General features: G+C 44.7%; 1 pseudogene; it reads right to left on the reverse strand.

Annotated features, from left to right (window-relative positions):
- Positions 1-5,577: 5,577 nt before the first annotated feature.
- The window catches only part of LOC102426805, a 15,146-nt pseudogene continuing 11,895 nt past the window's right edge, over positions 5,578-8,828 (reverse strand).

Raw genomic sequence — 8,828 nt, forward strand, 5'->3', positions numbered from 1 at the left:
AGTAGATCTCTTCAGCCAGGAGCTGACAACTTGTTGTGATTCAAGTCAGCAGATGTTCTACTAGCCACCCTCAGTTATCTGCACCCTGAAACTAGCAGGAGTCAATCAGATTCACATGGGGCCTTGGGACCCCTGGACATTATGTGATTAAGTCTCTAAGTAACACTCCAGCCCAAATCAAGTCAGAGAGCCTGCACTGCAATTGCCAGGGCACCCACTGACTATCTGTGTGCTGAATAGATACTGTACTTCCTGTGACACAAACTTGCCAAGATACTCCTACGCCTTTTTTAGCATGATAGCTCCCAGGGAACTCTTATCCTAGGAGATTGTGCAAGCTCAGGCACACCCCATTTCCCACACCTGCTTTTGTCCCCATAAATTTGCAATTACTTCCCCTCCAGGCTTGCTTAGACTAATTAGACTCAGCAGCGGTTCTCAACCTGTGGGTCCCGACCCCTTTGGGGGTCGAGCGACCCTTTCACAGGGGTCACCTAAGACCATCGGAAAACACATATATAATTTCATATTGTTTTTGTGATTAACCACTATGCTTTAATTATGTTCAATTTGTAACAATGAAAATACATCCTGCATATCAGATATTTACATTAGGATTCATAACAGTAGCAAAATTACAGTTGTGAAGTAGCAACAAAAATAATTTTATGGTTGGGGGTCACCACAACATGAGGAACTGTATTAAAGGGTCTCAGCATGAGGAAGGTTGAGAACCACTGGATTAGAGCCTGTTATGCCCAGATTTCAAGATCCCCAAGAAACCACATCAGGGAGCCAGCCAATCCAATGCAAAAGCATAAGAATCTGTATTTCAAGCTAGCTTGAGCTCCCCGTTCACCAGACTCACCGACACAATGGCAAGCCAAGTGGCTGAGAGACAGAACCCCGCCTAGAGATGGGTTTTAAAGGGGGGGGTTGGAGTAAGGGGAGGAGAAAGGACTGTGGTCTGCCGATTGGCCAGGCGCAAGTCGATGTCTTGTTCCTGGGTGTGGCTAGCAGAGTCTTAGACTTCCAGGAAGAAGCTCCTTGCCAAGCACATGGCCAAGGTAAGATGGAGGACGTAGCCCTTACCCTGGGGCAAGATGGAGGGCGTAGCCCTTACCCTGGGGCAAGGTGGAGGGCGTAGCCCTTACCCTGAGGCAAGGTGGAGGGCCTAGCCCTTACCTTGGGGCAAGGTGGAGGGCCTAGCCCTCGCCCTCTCAGAGCCTTCTTGCCCCTCCAGTTCCAATGTGAATCAGCTCAAATGCCAGAGCAGGTCAAATCTTTAACTTCCAGGTTCCCCACGGGGCCTAGTGGAAGTACAAAGAGGAGCCTTTAAGCCTTGATGTCCAATGCGGTCTCTTGGTCTCTGAGCAGGAAACTGGCAGAGTTAGTAATGATGACAGCAGAGAATTTATTAACTGCCTTAATTGAGGACTGCGGGGAGGGGACTGGAGCCCCCAATTTGACCTGATTGAGCCTAGAGACTAGAGTGGAAAGACAACTAATATTTCATGAAGCATCTGAGAACCAGAAGCTTAAACATTTTATTTTGCCCTCAGGACATCTCTTTAAGATAAGAATAATTATCACCTTTTCACATATGGCTCAGAGAGGTTAAATAATTTGCCCAAGGTCACATATCTACAAGTAGAAGAGCAGTTATTAGAATGCAGATCTGTCTGTAGGCAAGCTGTTTTTTCCTGTTCCTTAGCCTGCTGGGGAGAAATGCCCAGGCTTAGGGAAGTACAGAGCAATGTAAGCATGGCTTGAGGGGTCCCTGTCTTGTAAAGCTGATTGAAGCCTGTTGTCACAGAGTTGGAGGCAGGAGCATGGAGAGGAGCAGAATGAGTCTGAATAAATTACAGGTGGGGAGGGCAGGCTGCGAGAGAAAGCAGCAGGGATCAGGCTTTGCAGAGAATTAGCTGGGGCCTCAAGAGTCTCCATAGAGGAGGCTCAACTTACAATTTCTCTTTCTCGCAATCAAGAGCCTCCAAATCCAGCCACACTGGTGTTCTGACCTCAATGCTGATTGCTGAATTGCACATGTTATAATTGACTAGCAGGTTGCATGTCCTTCTCTGACCTTCACACACCGGAGGGCCTTCCCCCAGGGGCTGGAGACCTGTCTCTTCCCACCTGCCCTACTCCTTTCATCAAGGCCCAGATCAAATGTCTGTAACTTTCTCTGAATCCCCAGCATGAATAAATAAATCTCCTCTCACTGAATTCCCTCAGCATATTAATCAAGTCCTAAGCACATGGCAGTTTCTCTGCAAGCCTTACACTCCCTGCTGGATCCTCAAATCCTTAAAGGTTGGGGCAGGAGATACGGTAGAAGAAGCACACATTTGAGGTTAAAAATCCCCTTTCCCCTCTCGGTCTCCGACACAGAAATAATGCTCAGAAAATATGTATAGAGTAAGGAAGCTTACTCCCATCATTATGCTTGATTTTTCTTTTTTATACCTTAGCAGAAGACACTGACCGTCCATTGAGTAATTCTTTTTTAGTAATTACCAACTATGAGGATAGTTCTATGATGGTCCAGGGCATGCTAAGGCGCTGAGTGTTACTCATGTTTCAGGGAGATCCGAATAGCTATGAAGCAGGGACGACATAAGACTTGTTTTTCAGAGATTCTTCTAAATGCAGCGCTATGGAGGGAGCTGCCCAGGCAGCAGGAAGAACGGAGGATGTGGGCTGCATTCCAGGCATGAGATGGTAATGGCTTAAATCAATCTTTATGATGCAGAGAAAAAGGATTGATGAAGTAATAGAACTGTGGGTGTCTGCTCATACACTTTTCAGCTCTGGCTTCTTCACTTGATCATCTACCGCTGGTTCCCAGTAGCCGCCTATTCCTTCCTTTTCATTCATTGGGGTTTGGCTTTTCTTCTTTGTATATTTGCCAAACATGATAGACATAAAATTAAAAACCTATTACTAATAAGGCAAAACCATGCATTACATGTTAAGTAATAGAAAATGTATATGATTAGGCAGAAACGAGTTGCAGGATATGGTGGTCTTAGAACACTGTCATGAGATTGCTATGAAGCATGGGCCAATGTTTGTTTGTTGTTTTTTTAAATATATTTTATTGATTTTTTTACAGAGAGAAAGGTAGAGGGATAGAGAGTTAGAAACATCATTGAGAGAGAAGCATCAATCAGCTGCCTCCTGCACACCCCGCACTGGGGATGTGCCCGCAACCAAGGTACATGCCCTTGACTGGAATCGAACCCGGGACCCTTCAGTCCGCAGGCCGATGCTCTATCCACCACCGAGCCAAACCGGTTATGGCTGGGCCAATGTTAATGACGTACGCAGCTAGATGAGGAAGGGCCCAACTGCTGTCTAGAGCTGGGGCGGCATTTCACACTACAACCAGCAGTGCACAAGGGTCCCAGCTTCTCCACATCTTCACCAGCACCTGCTGTATTTTAAAATCATAACTATCCTAGTAGGTGTGAGACAGTATCTTGTTGTGGGTTTGATTTGCATTTCCCTAAAGATGGTTAGTATAATTTCCTGTAATTATTGTCCATTGGTATATCTTCTTTGGACAAATGCCTATTTATACATTATATGCCCAGTAATTATAGATTTATAATTATTTTTATGTTTGTGTTTTAAATCATGTGAGAAAAAGTAGAGTTACTGTCCAGTATCTTTTCATTTCAATCTGAAAGATTCCCTTTAAGATGCCTTATAAGACAGGGTTATTGATAATGAACCCCTTCAGCTTCTATTTCCCTAGAAATGTCTTAATTTGTTTTTCATTCTTTGGGGTGAGATTTGCCAGATATAGGATTATTTGACTTTTTTTTTATTTCAGCACTTTAAATAAATATTTCATTTTACTGTCTTCCTCCTTTCATGGCTTCTGATGAGAAATTGGCTGTTAATCTTACTGAACATCTCTTTTTCTCTTTCTGTTTTTAAGATTTTTATTGGTCTTTGGCTTTAATTTTATTATAATGTGTCTTGATATGAGACTCTTTGAGTTTATTATATTTAGATTTCATTGAGTTTCTTGGATTTTTAAATCTATATATTTAATTAAATTGAGGATGTTTTGGCCATCATTTTAATTATTCTTTCTTCTTTTATTTCTCTAATAATGCATATGTTCGTCTACTTTATGGTATTTCACAGAGACCTTAGGTTCTGGTCACTTTTCTTCATCCTTTTTCTTTCTGCTCCTTAGATAGAGTCATTTCAACTATCCTATCTTCAAATCCACTGTTTCACTTTTCTGCCTGCTCCAATCAGCTGTTGAACTCTAGTGGTTTTTTATTTTAGTTTTTATACTTTTTGGTTCCAAAACTTGTTTGATTAATTTTTATAATGTCTATCTCTTTATCGATATTTTCATTTTGTTTCTGTAATTTTCGAATTTCCTTAAATTTTTTGTCCATATTTTCCTTTAGTTCTATGAGCATATTTTAGACAGTTGAATTAAACTCTTTACCTAATAGGTCCAATTTCCGGGCTTCCTCACAGATGGTTCTATCAAAAAAATTGTTCTATTTAATGGGCTATACTTTCCTGTTTCTTTGTATACTTTGTGATTCTGTTGTTGTTGAAAACTGGACTTTTTGAATATAAAAACCCTTTAATATGCAAACTGTAATCACAACAGCATCCACAGGGCAGCCAGAGGATGGGAAACCTGGCAGAGAGCATGGCAGGGGGAGGGAGCCGTTCAGGGTCCCTGCTGCTTCCTGAGCCTGCAATCACTTTGTTTGTTGCCTGTGGGAGTGTGAGGTCTTAGCAGAAGGCCCATCAAGGCAGCCAGAGGCAGAGGGGCCCTGATACTGACAGTGAGACCGAGCAGGCTGGCCGCTCCAGCATGCCATCTCCCCACAGCGGTACCTCCAGGAGAATCCAGATCCAGTGAGGAGGCAGGGAGAAAGTGGTTGTGACTGAGAGGAGACTCAACCATCATCTCTCAGCATCCCACTGATCACACTTTTGGGAAATGAGTTGTCCAGAGGCTGTTGGATTGAAAAAGAAAACACACTAAAAATCATCCTGAGAAGAAGACAGAACTTGTGTCTGAGTCCACCTTCTAACCCAGATTCTCTGTGACTCCAGAAAGTTGAGTGGGTCCACTCAGATGTTTGGGAAGGGAAAGGAATGATAGAACCTTTGGCCCAACAGGACCAGATCCTTGCCAGCCATTGACCAAGAAAGCTTCAAGACAAGCCAGGGGTGTCTGTGGGAAGCGCTCTGGGTCAATGGTACTCATATGGGAAGGATGGTGACACATGGCCTGCATGTGGAAGAGAGAGAAAGAACACAAGTTAGGGAGAATTAAGAACTAAGTATCTACTTTTTATAGGACTGGGCAGTAAAGGTGAGCCAATCCTTCTGGGATAAGACTGGGAGAGATCTGAGGCCCATTTTTTTCCTTGCAGACAAGTTTGACAGGCCTGAATGCAGTTGATGGCCCCAAAGTCTTCCAGATGGCCCCCACAGGACTCTCCGGGAGGCCTGACTGCCCCCTCCAGGTGTGTTGAGACTGGCCTTAGTCCCAGGTGGGCCCAGGTAGGGCCTGGAGTTCGGCAGTTACATGCAGTCCATGGAGTTCTCCGGGAGGAGGCCAGGGATGAACAGGGTGCCCCAAGCCCTTGACAGAGGTGCAGTTGACGGGGAGGCTGAGGTTAGGGTGGGTCCTAGTTTTCTATGGCCTCCAGCCTGTCTGTGTGGTTGTCCCAGTGGATGTGGAAACGGATCACCAAGGGATTCCAGCCAAGATGATCCATTGGAACTGAGAGAGGTCTGGCTTTGGGTTCTTCTATATCTCTGGGTTGGGGTACTCATTGTTGACTTAATAGCCCACGCGGATGAACTCCTTAATAGTCCATGGTCGGTGCAGGTGATGAGGCCCAAGGGCACACCGAAGGCATCGCTCTCACGGAGGAGGGATGAGTTGCGGATATCAGCCTGAAAGATGAACACGTGTCTCCCTGCACCGCCAACCAGCACCGAGTCTAGGGTTGGATCAAACTCCTACTCTCAGCTGAGCCAACATAAATGATGTGCAACTGCAGGCCATCCACCAGAGTCTCATTGCACTCAAAGCTGACCTGGAACCGGAAGGGGGCTGTGGAAGGGCTCAGGTTCTCCAGCCCTGCCAGGTTCAGCACCAACACCTTGGCGGTCGCCTAGCCCGCAGCGGCTGAAGCTGGCGCTGGACCAAGCCCACCTCTGGGTCCTGTTGGGTCAGCAGGACAGCATTGCCCTCAGAACCTCTCACCTCCTCTGTCTGAGGACTGAAGTGCTGAAAACTGGACTTTTGAATATGACAACGTGGTATCTCTGGAAATCAGATTCCACCCCACCCTCAACCAGATTTTTCTGTTTTATTGATTGTTGAAGACTATAGGAGTTCATTTGTTTAGTGAATTTTCCAAGCTATTTTTACGAAGATGGTATGCCTTCTGTGTGTGGTTACTGAATTCTCTGGCTTGTATTCAGCTAATGTTTTGATAGAGAATTTCTTGAACACCAGGAGCTAAGAAAAGGAAGAGGAAAAATAAACAGACAAGGAAAACCAAACACCTCTTCCAGTCGTTGTGGATTGTCTCTATGCTGGGGACTCCAACACTCAGCAGGGTTGCACTAACCCCAGGTATATGCTCAAGGTGAGAGCTTAGGGCAGGGGTGGGCAAACTTTTTGACTCGAGGGCCACAATGGGTTCTTAGACTGGACCGGAGGGCCGGAACAAAAGCATGGATGGAGTGTTTGTGTGAACTAATATAAATTCAAAGTAAACATCATTACATAAAAGGGTACGGTCTTTTTTTTTTTTTTTAGTTTTATTCATTTCAAACAGGCCAGATCCGGCCCACAGGCCGTAGTTTGCCCACGGCTGGCTTAGGGTCTTCTCAGGTCTTTTATGAGTGCATGTCTTGCCGTGGGCATGCATATAGATTTTAAAAATCTATACATGGGTGCTTTTGACTATTCTAATTTCCAAAAATTCCCCCAGATTTTCCTCCAGGGCTTTAGACAGTCAAATAGATTTTAAAGCCATAATCTTTTGCCCTAGGCACCTACAGGTTGCGGTTCACCTTGCAGTGTTTTTGAGCAATTCTTACCGCTTTTCTATCCTGAGTTCCAAGTTAGATTTAAAAAGCTGAGCAGCTCACATCACTCTTTCAGGCAGCCCCCCAACAAGTTAGGACAGATATCCTATATAATAAAAGCATAGTATGCAAATTGTCCTCTTGACCAGGAGTTCGTCTGGGAATTAAACCAGGGGGCAGGGCTGGCCGGGGGAAGGGAGAGGCCCCGGCTGGTGGTTTTGGCGGCAGGCACCCAGAAGAAGGGAGGAGTACCTGGCAGGCAGCCAGCAGCCGCTAAGGAACCTACCAGTGCATGAATTTCATGCACTGGGCCTCTAGTCTATATATAAAAGCCTAAGCAACTGTTATGACCAGTCAACCAGATGACCAGTCGACCAGTTGCTATGACATGCACTGACCACCAGGGGCCAGATGCTCAAAGCAGTAAATACCCCCTGGTGGTCAGTGCGCTCCCATAGCCAACCTCTCATGGCCAGCCAACCTCCCATGGTCCCTCCCCCTGGCCGGCCAGCCAGTCAGCCAGCCCCAATCAGCCTGATTGGGACTGGGCAAGATGGCCCTGATCAGCCCTGATCACCGGCCAGGCTGAGGAACCCCACCCGTGCATGAATTCATGCACCAGACCTCTAATACATAATAATTTAACTAAAAGATCTGTTCTGCTGCCTCTAGATCCAGGAACAGGTTCCCACCCAGGGCTGCTGCTGCTTCAGAACCTGCTATGTGGAAGAGGCTGTGGGGCAAGTTAACACACACACACAAACACACACACACACACTGTTTTCCTACCATTTAAAGTTGCTTTTTTTGTGATTTATCATTTGCTTGGAGTTCTGACAAAGTTGGTCCTGACAGTTTTGCTTGTTTAGTGATGTTTCAAGGAGAAAGGGGAATGAGACCTTGAGGCTGCCTATTGAACCATTGTGCTGACATGCTTTGTTTCTAAGTAAAATTTTATTGAGGAAAATCATGCATTCAGAAAAGTGCATTAAGTGTAAGTATAGAGCTTGATGACTTTTCATCTGGTTACACCTGTATAACAAGCAATCCAATAAAGAAATAGGATATCACTTGTTCTCCCATGGCCCCTCTTATGCCCACTTTTAGCAAATCTCAACTGTGACCACTCTAACTTCTAACTATGTAGATTGCATGTATTCTGATATTTTCTAACCTATCTTATTCAACATTATGTTTTTGAGACTTATTCATGAACTTGTGTGTAGCTGTAATTCATTAATTTTTATTTTCAAACATTTTTTTCAGCTTTTCCCTTTCTCTTGTTAATGGTCATTTGTGTATTTGCATTTGTTGACTATTATCAATTTTACTACTATGTGCATTTTGGAACACCCCTTTTCCTGGATATATGGGCTTATACCTAGGAGAAAATATCTCTAGGTCAGAAGGCACATGCTAGTTCAGCTTCAGTTTTTCAAACTGGTTATACTCAGTGACAAGCCCACCAACAATGGATGAAAGCTGTGGTCGTAGCACATGCTCATTAACATTTGCTAGAGCCTGTGGTTTGTAATTTTTTACTTCTCTGGTGTGTGAGTTATGGTTGTCCAGCATTTCACACTATTGCCAGGAAAGTATGAGAGTTGTGGTTCCTCCACATCCTCTCCATCCTTTGGGATTGTCAGCCTGTTAGGTTTTATGAGTTCTGGTGACAGTGTTATGGATTTCACTGTAGTTTTAATTAGCATTTCCATGATCAACAAAAC

Source organism: Myotis lucifugus, unplaced genomic scaffold, assembly GCF_000147115.1.
Source record: "Myotis lucifugus unplaced genomic scaffold, Myoluc2.0 scaffold_2343, whole genome shotgun sequence".
NCBI classification, from domain to species: domain Eukaryota; kingdom Metazoa; phylum Chordata; class Mammalia; order Chiroptera; family Vespertilionidae; genus Myotis; species Myotis lucifugus.